Consider the following 16,041-nt stretch of genomic DNA (forward strand, 5'->3'; position numbering starts at 1 on the left):
ATCTTCCTTGCCGGACGAGGTGGGCGCGACAATGTTGTGCAACTCGGGGAGACATTTCAGGGAAAGGAGAGAATCGAATTGTGTTCAAACCCTGAAAATAACATTCTGAGACCAGCAGAGTTAGGAATGTTTTTTTCTTTGCTCTGGTCAGCATGCTCAGGAGCAAGGAGACTGTACGACCCCACCACCACTTTCCTTGAAGTAGTCACAACAAAATGGCCAAATTATAGGTCTAACTTCCTTTCTTCCCAATAGGACATGACAAGCAAGCACCTGGAATTTCTCTTTATGCAAATGAAGTTTTACCAGAAACCCAGCACCAGCCAATACTGTATAGTCCCCTCTGCAACGAATAATCACTTGGGAGGGTTCATACAGCCCTGTAACACTGCCTCCTAACCTCCAGTGAAAGGCAGCTGTTTCACTGAAAACATCTCAGAGAAGCCTATTTCTTCACAGGACTCAATCTAGAAGAGATCCTGTGAACTCACATTTTTCCTTCCCTGAGCCATGGGCCCTGGAGCTGTGTCTCCTCTGAACATTCTTTAAGTGTTCACATGCAAGATGTTATGATTGTGGTCTGTCCAGTCATCTACAGGAGTCTATTTTTTAGGTCCATGCCACAGGCATCTGCACACACCAAAAAGGTGCCTTAAAGAAGTTGTTCAAATGGTCTTATTGATTCCCAGGTTCTTTCCCATTGTTCAAATGGAAAAACACAGAAATGCTCACAGTGAAGACTTACACAGAGTCAACATTCTTAAATCACATAGATACTTAATCCCCTCTTGAAGACACTTAAGGAGACTGGATCTCTGATCTGCCACGAGTGAACATTATGGTCCAACTGGGAAAAATCAATGGCTTCTGCACTGGTAACGCTGTTTTTAATGTGTGTTCCCTGACCTGAGTTAGTCAATAAAAAAAGATACCAGAGGAAATTGGGCATCATAACATGCCCGTCATCCCAACTATTGACAGATAGTGATGGGAAGATTATCAGTTGAGCAATGCTTCTCAACTTGTGTGTCACAACCTCTTACATGGTAGAACTATCCTTTAACAGGAGTGGCATATCAGATATCCTGCATGCAAGATGTTTCTACTATGATCACAATAATAGATGGATAACAGTTATGTAATAAAAATGAATTAATTTTGTGATTGGAGTCAGTCAGAAGGGGAAAAGCTGTCACTACATTGGGAAGGCTGAGAATCACTGAATGGAAGGCTATTCTTAGCACCTGAGGCCAGCCTGCATTACATGAAACTTCATCATGAAACCAACAGCAAAGTGAACCAAATCTCTAAATCATCAAAAAAGATCATGGAGTATGGTCATCTGTTAGTCCCCTTTTGGTTTGAGGTGGAGACCCTGAGGATCCTACAAGTTATCTCTCCAGATCTACATAAAGAATGTTGGTGACTGTCAATACCTTAGTTTTTCTTTGTTTGGTTGGTTTTTTGTTGTTGTTGTTTTGTTTTGTTTTTGAGAATGAGGTCTCTAAGGTGGCCCTGAAATTCAGAGATTCCCCTGCTGCTTCATCTGACAGAATGGGATGAAGTCCTGACAGCCATGCCTGGTTATTAATACTCTCTTGTTTTTGTTCATTTCTTTGGTGTTAGTTTGGCTCTTTAAAATACATACATAATACTGAGGAGGGAGGGGGAGTTTCTTTGTTTCTGTGAACACAAACTCAGTGATTCATGTAAATGTCCTTGGCAATCAGCAGAAGTTGGGAGACCTCATTCCAGAGGAGCTGAGCTGGAACCAGTTGCACTCACTGGGATTTTAGGACACAGTATAGAGTTCCTTCCTGGGCATACTCTGGGGAGAGGTACAGACAGGTACTAATGCTGAGGTGGGCAGCAGATAAGGAAGATGAAGATGATGATGTCATTCTAGGGGAGAAACATGAAGACAGATGGCAGCAGAGCAACTATGCAATTGTAAAGCTTTAGTTTCAGCCAGAGCCTCCTGTCTACACCACCAGCCACCTCCTTCTACCACACTCTCTAGCATCTCCACTACTTTCCCCATGCCCCAGTCTGGGTGGCTTAATTTGGAGACCCATTTGTGTCTGTGTGTTGTCACTAAACAAGGAAGATCATTGATCATGTGAGTAAGGAGGTAATGACAAGAATAGAGAATAGTTGATGTGCATAATGAGGTTATCTGGTGGGTCAGGGCCCACAGAGACTGCAGTATGTGGTATTTGAGGGATGTCTCTGGAATGGAAGTGTCACAGACAAAAAGGAAATGTACAGCCTCTTTTATCCCACTGCTACCATTGTACAACCAAATTGGGTATAAAATCAGAAAATCTGAATGCTGTGGACACTGAAGTCTGAACAATCACTGATCATGGGCTGGGTGGGGCCGTAGTTATTCAGGATGGAATCTGGTAGACATTTGGTGGCATAAGAGCTGTGAAACGGTCTTTGCATGATTCTTGTCAGCATGAAGATGCATGTATGTGCAAGAGTGTGTTCATGTATATGGAGGCCAGATGGCAACCTCAGGCATTACTACTCATGACACCATCCAACATGAAGAGACATCTTGTATTTTTTGTTTGTAGGTTTTGTTGTTTGGTTGGGTTTTTCTGTCTCCTTGTTTTGGTCTTTGATTTTGTTTTGGCTTTTGAGAAAAAGATCTCACTGTATAGCCCTTGCAGACCAGGCTATCATCAAACTTATAAGGATCTACTATCCTTTGTGTCTCTCTCCCATATATGACCATTGAGGGCATGCGTGAACATGGCTAGACCAATATGGGTTTAATTGTTTTCATTTTTTAATATTTATTCTGTGCATGGCAGGGCACACATGTGCCACTGGACTCTGGGTTCCTACTGTCCAGTTGAACGTACCCCATGGTAACATGGTTCACAAAAGCTCCCTCTGTGCATGCAAAACCACAGTCTGTGCTTCCACAGAAAGTGTCCTGCCCCTGAGAAAGCAGCATGGCTACATGGCAGAGTCACTGCTATTGGTAAAACAGGATGGCAGTCCAGGAGACTGATTAAACCACACTGGACAGAAACATACCCAAGAGCAGGGTCCCAAGCAGATTCTACTGAGTCTAGACGCTAGGACAGAGACCATGACTTGGGATTAAGGATCCAGCAGTTAGCAGCAGTGTGGAAGGCCACAGGGGCAGGTAGGATCCTGGAGAATTCACCAGAGCCTCAGATCCAGCTTCTGACAATGACAATATTGTCAGTCCCCTCCTTCTTGGGTAGGTTAACAAGCAAATTACCTTTACCTAGAGATGGCAGAGAGTAAAGAAAATCTGGAAGAGCATCCTTGTGGATATCACTGACGCTAAAGATTTGGTTCCTGTTCTTGAATGCGCACTTGCCTGGCATGCAAAGACCTGAAGGGGATATGTAGGACTTTAAGGTCATTCTTGGATAGGAAATGGAGAACCTCAATAGCAAGTAGAGGTGTGGACAAGAAGATGGAGCACAGAGCAGAGGGAGCATTCTTACAGCCTGCTGGGCTTGCCTTGGTACCATGTAGCATGGGATTGCAGCTGGTATCTCCTCTGGTTGAACTCGTTGATAGCAGGTCTCCCAGGATGCAGGCTGAGCTATGGCCTGGAGAGTAGAACATAGATCTGAGATTGCAGGTAGAGATGTATATCCGAAGATCAAGCCCAGATAGAATCAATGTTACTGTTTCTTTTTTCATCATTGCCCTATGCTTTGGTCAATGTAAGTAACCTTGAATTTATGTTTCTGTTTTGGGTCATCCTCCCAGGAGAAAAATCATTCTTTGACACTATGTAACATGGGCATGCATTAAAATCTGCAGTTTTCCCACTGAATCTGTTAGCCTTTCTGTGTCTCTTTGCTCCTACCAGGAAAACGCTGAGAGACCTGGTAGAAGCAAGGACAGTTGGGCCAAACAGCCAGGCCAGACCCTGCCTAGAACTCAATCAGTCAAACTCTGCTGGGAATTGGCATGTATGTGTGGAAAATGATACCTAAAGCTGCACCAAAATCAGTTCTGCTACATTGTGCCATATTGATGTGGGCAGACTTCACTGCTTTCTAAGAACTTATTGATTTCTAGGGTCTGGGTCTTGTCTGTGTCTGGGATCCTGCTGCAGCAGGTGTCATGTTCATGATCTCTACTCCCATGAGAATCCCTATGGAGATGCATGATTAGAGCTGTTGCTGATTTTGAGTACCAAGGAGGATACTTTTGAAGTGATATTGATGAGACACAGATGAGTTAAAAGGAAGAAATATGGACGACATCTGTCACGATCCCTATACCTCAAAGCCTCAGTCCAAGAAGAGAAACTGGGGTGATATCTAGTGACTTTATGAAGGCCTCAGTTGGGACAGGATATTGGGAATCTATTTGGATGACTTTATCTTAGATTCTTACCAGAAAGAGATATAGAGACTGAACTGGGCACCTCCTGTAGTTAGGAAGGACTTTTAGAGGAGGGAGGAGAACATCAATCCATCACCCACAATATATCCAAGGAGGCAGATACAGGAACCCAAAATCAAAGGACAGAGTCCAGAGACTCTTTGGTAAGATTGAAGGCTAGAAGTCAATATGTCAGAGAGACAACAATGTTCACCTAGTCAACTAGCCTGGGGCCATGGGGAGCCACAGTGCCTTGGCCACCCACTGGGGGGCATACAGTACTTAGACCTATACCCTCTACACATTTGTAGCAAATGTGAAGCTTGGTAGTCATGTGGGTCCCATAACAAATAGTGCATGGGCTGTCTCTGTCTATCTTCTCTGCCATTGGATCTCCTTCCCCTAAGTTGAGGCTCATTGGGAGTGAATGTGGCTACTTCTGGTGAGACCATATGGCATAAAATGGGGTGGTACTCTGAGAACTAGAGAAGGGGCAATGGGGGACATTTTTGTAAGGGTGGGACTGAGAAGAGAGGAAGGAGAGGAGTTGTGATGATGATGTAAAATGAATTTTTAAAGTAAAATAAATTAAATAAAACCTGTAAGATATAGTAGACTAGGCAAGAATCTACAGAAGATAATTGTTAAAAGTGTGATGGTGATGGAACTAATGAGAAGTGGCTCTGTTCAATTGATGGCTTCTGGTAGAGGTCTGGAAGGGGAAGGACACAGTCCTATTTAGACAGTCAGGTCACTGAGTATTTGATCATGCTCCAGTGACGATATGGATAACATCAGTGGACCTGCTTGTTTTGGGGAGGGAGAATCACAAGGAAGAGAAAAAATGGAAGGACTGAAAAGGGATTATGATAGGAGTTGATCACGGAAAACTCCAAGAGAATCTATTAAAATGTTATGTGAGAAAAGATTGAACATTTGGTTCCTAGCTCAGAGGACACTTTCAGAGGAAGTTGCTATGAACCTGAGCTCAAGTTCACTGTGAGAAAGGCCTGCCTAGACAACTGTCTGTCTGTCTCTGTATCTAAGGCTTTATTTCCCTTTGTTGAAATTATGTATGAAATTTCAACAATATGGCTGCCTAAAAGAAGACATTCACAACGACAACATTAATTGGTAGCACAAAGCAAAAAGGACAAATCTCACAATCCCCAGCCTTACATGAATAGATACAGGCAAATAAGTACTACTGGGAGGGGGAATACATCATCCACAGATGTAAGATTCCCAAGTTATTATCCAAGGCCTACTTCTCAGTACTAAAAGTTATGCATGATATTAATACTAAACAAAGACAGCAAGTTTTATAGCTATTTCTTGAACCAACTAAAGACAAATGAAATCATAAACTTTACAGGTGAGTGGACAGAACTAGTGAAGACCATATTTATTGATGTATCTTAAACACCCACAAAGACAAACAAATCACATTTCCTGGAAGACTCCTAGCTCCCAATCCTTGACACATGGTATTTTCCTCATATATCAACAAGAACACTTCTCTTTGCAACAGATAGAGATGATTCCAGAAAACAGAGAAACAATCAAAACACAATGTTGTGGCACTAAGTCACAATGCATATGTGTGTAAAACATTCTGGCACCTAAACCTGAGGAAACATTGACTATGAAATAGGATAAATCTGTAAATGCCCGAGGATCAGGGATGTGCTGTGTTATTATGTCTTCTATTAATGTCAGAATTAAAATACATTAATTTTTACCAACATGGCTTCCAAACATGAGCTGAACAAGGACAGTGCCAGTAGATATGCAAAATGGCTTGGGAATTCATGTTGTGCAATGACTTCAATGTGCTTTGAAGAATGATTTTTTTGTGCTGTTCCTAGAACATGTGTAGTTTGTGGCTATGAAGTAATTTTTTTCTAATAGAAAAACTTTGTCTTATGTAGTATTAAGTGTTTATGAGAAAACATAAATTGTTGGAGCTTGACTTTTGCTTCAACCAAACTCTCTCAGTGTCTGTGTCTCCCATGTTTACTGAATTTTATCATTGTATTAGAGCATGTGCTCCTGAGAATTATTAACATTTTCCCATGATTCAGGAATTATTTCCCTATAATATTTACATTTTTATTTCTGCAGCTTTAACATTTAATTTAAGAAAATTACTAAAGATAAAAGGGGTAACTTTAGTCTTTGTTTTTCAAATTTGCAGCTTTTTAGTCTACACTTCAAATTTAAGATACATTTTTAACAATTCTTCTGGAGACTATGGAAACCTGAACTAGAAAAGAAATCTAGATGCAGAATATTACATTGTAAACATCTTGGATTTTCCATAAGGTCTTGGATATAAAGTTAAATCAAGACATTTTCTTCAAACATTTTACAAAAATCAAGAATGGATAAATTACTGGGGAAAAGAGGGAAAGAGGTATGGGAAACTTGTTGGCATACTTCTTAGAAACATTTTAACCAACATTTGATTCCAGTATTTTTACATTGTCATACTCATAGAACATAATATGTGGGCATTTGAGGATTGTTTCCACCATCAAAAGTATTTTAAATGAATTTCAGAGAAGGAACTGAAAATTTATTCTCCACCATGGTTCTCCATATGCTCATGTAGCACATTATAGATATAGAGATCAAAGTCTTATTTACATATAGTTTGGAAGAAATATATGTATTAAGTGTTCTATGGTGCCAGATATACACATAGTACTCTTATCTTAAGATTATATGTGTGATACTTCATACAGTTTCATGCCTTTTGATGATAAGAGGGTAAATTTTGTTTAATATATTACATTATAAAGAAAATATGTACAATTTTATTAGAAGTTGAATATGAATTCAAATATCTGAACTGACCAAACTCAATTATAAAAATGGGTTAAAAACACAAAATTAAAACGGAAAAAGAAAGTACTAAAATCAAGACTGAATTTCTGTTCTCTTTAAATATATGTTTCCATAATGAAGTATTATTCATATATAAACAAAAAATCATAAGGGTGTACAGCAAATTGTGTTAGGAAGAAAAGGAAACAGTGTTGTTTTATAGAACAGACACAAAAATACGCATTTCATTTGTATGTAAGTGATTATCTTTCTGTTTCTAGAGAAATAGTGTGAAGAATAGTGGTCACTAGAGGCTAGAAAAGTTGTGGGAATGTAATGTGATGGAAAGAGAGGAGACAATAAGAGAGAAATTATGGGGTATAAATCGATATCATTTGTCTGGGAGTCAGTCATGTTTTCTAGGTTCCTCCAAGGACCATGGACCAATGCTCCAGCTCTACTCTGCAGAACACACTAATTGTCTTCGGCTCTGGCTGACTGTGTTCTACTGCTGTTGTTCCTGTTGTTCATGCCATGGTAACAGAACCTCTAAAACTGCTGGACTCCCTTACTGCAACTGGACTGTAATTTATACAATAGTCTCTCCAGGGTGCTTTTTAAGGACTCTAGCCCTGCCACAGATTGGCAAACTTCAGCCTCTCTCCTTGACCCCTTCATAAATTCAAAACCAACACTTGAAGTCTCTTAAATTTTCAAGTTTGGCTTCCAGTATAAGGCCCAACATTGGTCATGTATAAAACATAACTTCTGTGTACTCACACTCAGAAAATACTTACCATTAGATTTTCCCTCAAAATGTAGGTCTCTTCTTCCTCAACACTGGTTTCTCAGCTCAAACTGATCAGTCTCCCAGCAAAGCAAATGATTTACTTCAGTATTTTGAGTAGCTTGTTAATTAAAGCTGACTTTTTGGCCCCAAATAAGGAGAACATTAGATTTTTCACATAAAAACATTCAGTCTTTGTTTCCTTCTAAAATCCACAAGTCAATCCTTTGCTCTCTGAACGCCTTTCAATTTTTATCTTTTAACCTCCTCCAGAAAAAAATAATGCGTTTCAACTCTCAATGGCACTTATAGGCCAAACTTGCAAAGTCCTTACACAACAACAAATCCTAATCAAAACAACATTCTCAGGTATCTCAAAGTAATAACCAACTACACTGGTTCCAGCTTGCCTTAGTATGTAGTGGAAAATGGTGACACTATGTAGATGTACATACAGATGTCAATGTATATATAGCATATATGTATATGATGTACATATGCATATCAATCAGGAAATGAGTATCTTCTGCTGTGAAATCTGTGTAGATTCTGGGAATCCTGGAGAAAGCAGAATATCTCCACTAAACATTTTATACAAGACCCTCTTTCTCTGGAACAGAGAGGGGGGCACTGTTCCCTATTTATGTAGAGGGACCCTTTCAGGATAGATCCTTTCTTCACCAATCTAACTTTGAATCTTCAAGTATATACTAATTTCTTCTTATCAAATGGTGTTTGTGCCAATAGCGTATGGACACCTGTAGAAGAACCAATCTTCTGCATTTGTATTGGATTCTTATTTTATTCTTGTGGTGACTTCTTTTTCATTCTTGGATTTGAATGGCATAATAATAATACAAAATACTATGAGGGCATGATCTGAATCTCAGCCATGTTTTTTCAACAAGTGTTTGTCACTTTTAGAGAAGACCTCAGCTGTGAAGCCTCAAGGTACAAAGTGTTGGAATTTTCTCCAGGGGACTGGAAAAAGCTGCCTTGCAATGACTAGTTCAAAGGACTCCTATGTCTGTAACTCTTATAAACCCACAGAAGGGCCCACACATTCAGCTACTGAATGTGAGCACCTGGCTTAACGGCAGATTACGTTTGTGCTCAAAGGAACCCTGACAATGCCCACTTGGATTTTTTTCTTTTTTTACCCTGAAGCTTCCTATGCTTCTGTGCAAATTGTTCACCCATGAGTGTTTTGTTTCTTTCATAGACAATGTATACCAGGATGGGGATATGGTGATCAGTGCATTCTTACCACTTTATACCTATCAAACCTCCCAACACACTGAAGGGGCAGAGAACAAAGACGTCAGTGCACGGTAAGTGTCTGCTGCCTGATCTACCTAACCACATTCTCCAGTGTGCACCTTTAACCATCTCATTATTTATTCCCAACAGCACTTCTTCCATCAAATAAGTTTCTCTTTCCATCCATTATCTTCTATTTTTATGGGTGTAGTCTGAGAAGAAAATCAATCTCCAGCCAGGTCCAACACTCCTGTCACACAGGACGAATGATGCAACTTAGAATCTTGTCTTGTGGGATAGGTACAGTTCAGTACTTAGGGTGACAGAACAATGTCCATTCTACAAAGACTTTCCACTGAATATTCCTTCGGTGCACTTCCTAATGTTGGTACAGTTGGGTGGGACTTGCTGATTGTGCCATATTTCTCAGGAGATTACCTATTCTATTTGGTTATTTCAAACTCTTTGAAGACAATTGTTTCCTTGCAGCTGTCTTCCCACACTTTGGTATTACAGGATAGATAGTCTAGGCACTGTGAGCAGACAGCAGTTATCTTTAAATTTTCTCTAGTATCTGAAGTATACCTGTACAGGAATATTCATTTGACACTAAGGAATGTCACCACAGCAATCAAAGAACTCTTTACTAAAAGAATGAAACAGACTTGCACAGAATTTGAACAGGTGACTTCTGGTGCTGTGAGTAGAGAAGGTGCTACAGAGAGCAGTAATTGTTCCTCCTGTCAGACACAGATGTGTCAAATGTTGCCTTTCTAGATAGCTAGACAGAAATTCAACCTACATGCTTAGGATCTCTGATCTTCCCCCACAACTCCTAATTTTTGCTAATATATTTGCCTTCTCCTTTACTTTCTGTCATGTCTGTTTCCATTTTACTATCTGTAATTCTGCCGGTGGCATATGCTTGCTATTGTCATTGTGCTATTCTCTTCTCTGACTAGGAGAGTGATTAAGTCACTCATTTTAGACTTAAGTGAGCTTGTTTAATATTCTCTCTCTCTCTCTCGCTCTCTCTCTCTCTCTCTCTCTCTCTCTTTCCCTCCCTCCTTTCCTTCCTTCCTTTTCTTGAGTTTGATATTTTTAATTTATATTTCAAATGTTTCTCCCTTTCCAGGATTCCCATCAATAAACCCCCTATCCTGTCCACCTTCCCTGCTACTATAAGGGTGTTCTCCCTCCCCAACCAGACCCCCTTCCCACCTCCCTGCTCTAACATTTCCCTACACTGGATGATCAGGTCTTGGCATGACCAAGGGCTTCTCCTCCCATTGATACCAAAGAAGGCTGTCTTCTGTTACATATGCAGCTGGAGCCATGGGTATGACCATGTTTAGTCTTGGGGTTGTGACTTAGTCCCCAGAAGCTCTGGTTGGTTGGTTGGTATTGTTGTTCTTATGGGGTTGCAAGCACCTTCATTTCCTTCAATACTTTCTCTAACTCCTCCAACAGGAACACAGTTCTCAGTACAATGGTTTGCTGCTAGCATTCACCTCTGTGTTTGTCATGCTCTAGCTGAGCCTCTCAGGACACAGCTACTTCAGGCTCCTGTCAGCATGCACTTCTTGGCTTCATCAATATTGTCTAGTTTTGTTGGGTGCATATATATATATGGGCTGGATCCCCAGGTGGGACAGGCTTTGAATGGCCATTCCTTCAGTCTCTGCTCCAAACTTTGTCTCAATATCCCCTCCTATGAATATTTTTGTCCCCCCTTTTAAGAAAGACTGAAGCAACCACACTTTGGTCGTCCTTCTTCTTGAGTTTCGTGTGGTCTGCTGCCACACCATTTCTGCAACCACAATATGAACTTTTTATTTTCTAGCATTTCAAATGTTTGTTTCCCCTGTAAGATATGATAGAGGAGGGGCTGGAGAGATGGCTCAGTGGTTAAGAGCACTGACTGCTCTTCCAGAGGTCCTGAGTTCAATTCCCAGCAACCACATGGTGGCTCACAACCATCTGTAATGAGATCTGATGCCCTCTTCTGGTGTGTCTGAGGACAGCTACAGTGTACTTGTATATATAAAATAAGTCTTAAAAAAATAAAGGGGTGCATTACCATTAAAAAGATATGATAGAGGAAAAGAGTATGCTCTCCATCGCTAGAGGTTTACAATGTTCATATTTATTTCATTGCTCCAATATGTGGACCCCAGGAACTGTGAAGTGTGCTTTAGACACAGACCTCTTGGAAAAGACCAGGATCATTGGGAATCCCGCACTCAGAATATCTGATTCAGTAGAGCCTGTCTTCTACCATCACTGGTATCTATCTATTTGTCATATTAAAGAAATTAATCAAGTTAATCATTAAAAGAAAAGGATGATTTCTTTTCTCACACACTTTATTGGCAGTGGTAATTATTTGTCCAGAGAAATCTGTTTAATCCTCAGAATATACATACACAGTATACTTGATGAACTTCAATTACGAAGGATTGAATGAACCCATATGCCATAGCCACATTCCAGAAATTTTACATCTCTCATTTGTTTTTTTTTTTTTTATCTTTTTTTTTTTTATTAACTTGAGTATTTCTTATATACATTTCGAGTGTTATTCCCTTTCCCGGTTTCCGGGCAAACATCCCCCTCCCCCCTCCCCTTCCTTATGGGTGTTCCCCTCCCAACCCTCCCACCATTGCCGCCCTCCCCCCATAGACTAGTTCACTGGGGGTTCAGTCTTAGCAGGACCCAGGGCTTCCCCTTCCACTGGTGCTCTTACTAGGATATTCATTGCTACCTATGGGGTCAGAGTCCAGGGTCAGTCCATGTATAGTCTTTAGGTAGTGGCTTAGTCCCTGGAAGCTCTGGTTGCTTGGCATTGTTGTACTTTTGGGGTCTCGAGCCCCTTCAAGCTCTTCCCGTTCTTTCTCTGATTCCTTCAATAGGGGACCTATTCTCAGTTCAGTGGTTTGCTGCTGGCATTCGCCTCTGTATTTGCTGTATTCTGGCTGTGTCTCTCAGGAGCGATCTACATCCGGCTCCTGTCGGTCTGCACTTCTTTGCTTCATCCATCTAGTCTAATTGGGTGGCTGTATATGTATGGGCCAAATGTGGGACAGGCTCTGAATGGGTGTTCCTTCAGTCTCTGTTTTAATCTTTGCCTCTCCCTTCCCTGCCAAGGGTATTCTTTTTCCTCATTTAAAGAAGGAGTGAAGCATTCACATTTTGATCATCCGTCTTGAGTTTCGTTTGTTCTAGGGATCTAGGGTAATTCAAGCATTTGGGCTAATAGCCACTTATCAATGAGTGCATACCATGTATGTCTTTCTGTGATTGGGTTAGTTCACTCAGGATGATATTTTCCAGTTCCAACCATTTGCCTACGAATTTCATAAACTCGTTGTTTTTGATAGCTGAGTAGTATTCCATTGTGTAGATGTACCACATTTTCTGTATCCATTCCTCTGTTGAAGGGCATCTGGGTTCTTTCCATTTTCTGGCTATTATAAATAAGGCTGCGATGAACATAGTGGAGCACGTGTCTCTTTTATATGTTGAGGCATCTTTTGGGTATATGCCCAAGAGAGGTATAGCTGGATCCTCAGGCAGTTCAATGTCCAATTTTCTGAGGAACCTCCAGACTGATTTCCAGAATGGTTTTACCAGTCTGCAATCCCACCAACAATGGAGGAGTGTTCCTCTTTCTCCACAACCTCGCCACCATCTGCTGTCACCTGAGTTTTTGATCTTAGCCATTCTCACTGGTGTGAGGTGAAATCTCAGGGTTGTTTTGATTTGCATTTCCCTTATGACTAAAGATGTTGAACATTTCTTTAGGTGTTTCTCAGCCATTCGGCATTCCTCAGCTGTGAATTCTTTGTTTAGCTCTGAACCCCATTTTTTAATAGGGTTATTTGTTTCCCTGCGGTCTAACTTCTTGAGTTCTTTATATATTTTGTATATAAGGCCTCTATCTGTTGTAGGGTTGGTAAAGATCTTTTCCCAATCTGTTGGTTGCCGTTTTGTCCTAACCACAGTGTCCTTTGCCTTACAGAAGCTTTGCAGTTTTATGAGATCCCATTTGTCAATTCTTGATCTTAGAGCATAAGCCATTGGTGTTTTGTTCAGGAAATTTTTTCCAGTGCCCATGTGTTCCAGATGCTTCCCTAGTTTTTCTTCTATTAGTTTGAGTGTGTCTGGTTTGATGTGGAGGTCCTTGATCCACTTCGACTTAAGCTTTGTACAGGGTGATAAGCATGGATCGATCTGCATTCTTCTACATGTTGCCCTCCAGTTGAACCAGCACCATTTGCTGAAAATGCTATCTTTTTTCCATTGGATGGTTTTGGCTCCTTTGTCAAAAATCAAGTGACCATAGGTGTGTGGGTTCATTTCTGGGTCTTCAATTCTATTCCATTGGTCTATCTGTCTGTCTCTGTACCAATACCATGCAGTTTTTATCACTATTGCTCTGTAATACTGCTTGAGTTCAGGGATAGTGATTCCCCCTGAAGTCCTTTTATTGTTGAGGATAGCTTTAGCTATCCTGGGTTTTTTGTTATTCCAGATGAATTTGCAAATTGTTCTGTCTAACTCTTTGAAGAATTGGATTGGTATTTTGATGGGGATTGCATTGAATCTGTAGATTGCTTTTGGTAAAATGGCCATTTTTACTATATTAACCCTGCCAATCCATGAGCATGGGAGATCTTTCCATCTTCTGAGGTCTTCTTCAATTTCTTTCTTCAGAGGCTTGAAGTTCTTATTGTACAGATCTTTTACTTGCTTGGTTAAAGTCACACCGAGGTACTTTATATTATTTGGGTCTATTATGAAGGGTGTCGTTTCCCTAATTTCTTTCTCGGCTTGTTTCTCTTTTGTATAGAGGAAGGCAACTGATTTATTTGAGTTAATTTTATACCCAGCCACTTTGCTGAAGTTGTTTATCAGCTTTAGTAGTTCTCTGGTGGAACTTTTGGGATCACTTAAATATACTATCATATCATCTGCAAATAGTGATATTTTGACCTCTTCTTTTCCGATCTGTATCCCTTTGATCTCCTTTTGTTGTCTGATTGCTCTGGCTAGAACTTCAAGAACTATATTGAATAAGTAGGGAGAGAGTGGGCAGCCTTGTCTAGTCCCTGATTTTAGTGGGATTGCTTCAAGTTTCTCTCCATTTAGTTTAATGTTAGCAACTGGTTTGCTGTATATGGCTTTTACTATGTTTAGGTATGGGCCTTGAATTCCTATTCTTTCCAGGACTTTTATCATGAAGGGGTGTTGAATTTTGTCAAATGCTTTCTCAGCATCTAATGAAATGATCATGTGGTTCTGTTCTTTCAGTTTGTTTATATAATGGATCACGTTGATGGTTTTCCGTATATTAAACCATCCCTGCATGCCTGGGATGAAGCCTACTTGATCATGGTGGATGATTGTTTTGATGTGCTCTTGAATTCGGTTTGCCAGAATTTTATTGAGTATTTTTGCGTCGATATTCATAAGGGAAATTGGTCTGAAGTTCTCTTTCTTTGTTGTGTCTTTGTGTGGTTTAGGTATAAGAGTAATTGTAGATTCGTAGAAGGAATTCGGTAGGGCTCCATCTGTTTCAATTTTGTGGAAAAGTTTGGATAATATTGGTATGAGGTCTTCTATGAAGGTTTGATAGAATTCTGCACTAAACCCGTCTGGACCTGGGCTCTTTTTGGTTGGGAGACCTTTAATGACTGCTTCTATTTCCTTAGGGGTTATGGGGTTGTTTAACTGGTTTATCTGTTCCTGATTTAACTTTGATACCTGGTATCTGTCTAGGAAATTGTCCATTTCCTGAAGATTTTCAAATTTTGTTGAATATAGGTTTTTATAGTAAGATCTGATGATTTTTTGAATTTCCTCTGAATCTGTAGTTATGTCTCCCTTTTCATTTCTGATTTTGTTAATTTGGACACACTCTCTGTGTCCTCTCGTTAGTCTGGCTAAGGGTTTATCTATCTTGTTGATTTTCTCAAAGAACCAACTTTTGGTCCTGTTGATTCTTTCTATGGTCCTTTTTGTTTCTACTTGGTTGATTTCAGCTCTGAGTTTGATTATTTCCTGCCTTCTACTCCTCCTGGGTGTATTTGCTTCTTTTTGTTCTAGAGCTTTTAGGTGTGCTGTCAAGCTGCTGACATATGCTCTTTCCTGTTTCTTTCTGCAGGCACTCAGCGCTATGAGTTTTCCTCTTAGCACAGCTTTCATTGTGTCCCATAAGTTTGAGTATGTTGTATCTTCATTTTCATTAAATTCTAAAAAGTTTTTAATTTCTTTCTTTATTTCTTCCTTGACCAGGTTATCATTGAGTAGAGCATTGTTCAATTTCCACGTATATGTGGGCATTCTTCCCTTATTGTTATTGAAGACCAGTTTTAGGCCGTGGTGGTCCGATAGCACGCATGGGATTATTTCTATCTTTCTGTACCTGTTGAGGCCCGTTTTTGACCAATTATATGGTCAATTTTGGAGAAAGTACCATGAGGAGCTGAGAAGAAGGTATATCCTTTTGCTTTAGGATAGAATGTTCTATAAATATCCGTTAAGTCCATTTGGCTCATGACTTCTCTTAGTCTGTCGACATCACTGTTTAATTTCTGTTTCCATGATCTGTCCATTGATGAGAGTGGGGTGTTGAAATCTCCCACTATTATTGTGTGAGGTGCAATGTGTGTTTTGAGCTTTAGTAAGGTTTCTTTTACGTATGTAGGTGCCCTTGTATTTGGGGCATAGATATTTAGGATTGAGAGTTCATCTTGGTGGATTTTTCCTTTGAT

The 16,041-nt window shown here is 40.2% G+C and overlaps 1 pseudogene; it reads left to right on the forward strand.

Moving 5' to 3' along the window:
• The first annotated feature begins 9,135 nt into the window (after positions 1–9,135).
• The window catches only part of LOC134481321 (vomeronasal type-2 receptor 116-like), a 38,944-nt pseudogene continuing 32,038 nt past the window's right edge, over positions 9,136–16,041 (forward strand).

The sequence above is a fragment of the Rattus norvegicus genome, chromosome 12, assembly GCF_036323735.1.
Source record: "Rattus norvegicus strain BN/NHsdMcwi chromosome 12, GRCr8, whole genome shotgun sequence".
NCBI lineage: Eukaryota > Metazoa > Chordata > Mammalia > Rodentia > Muridae > Rattus > Rattus norvegicus.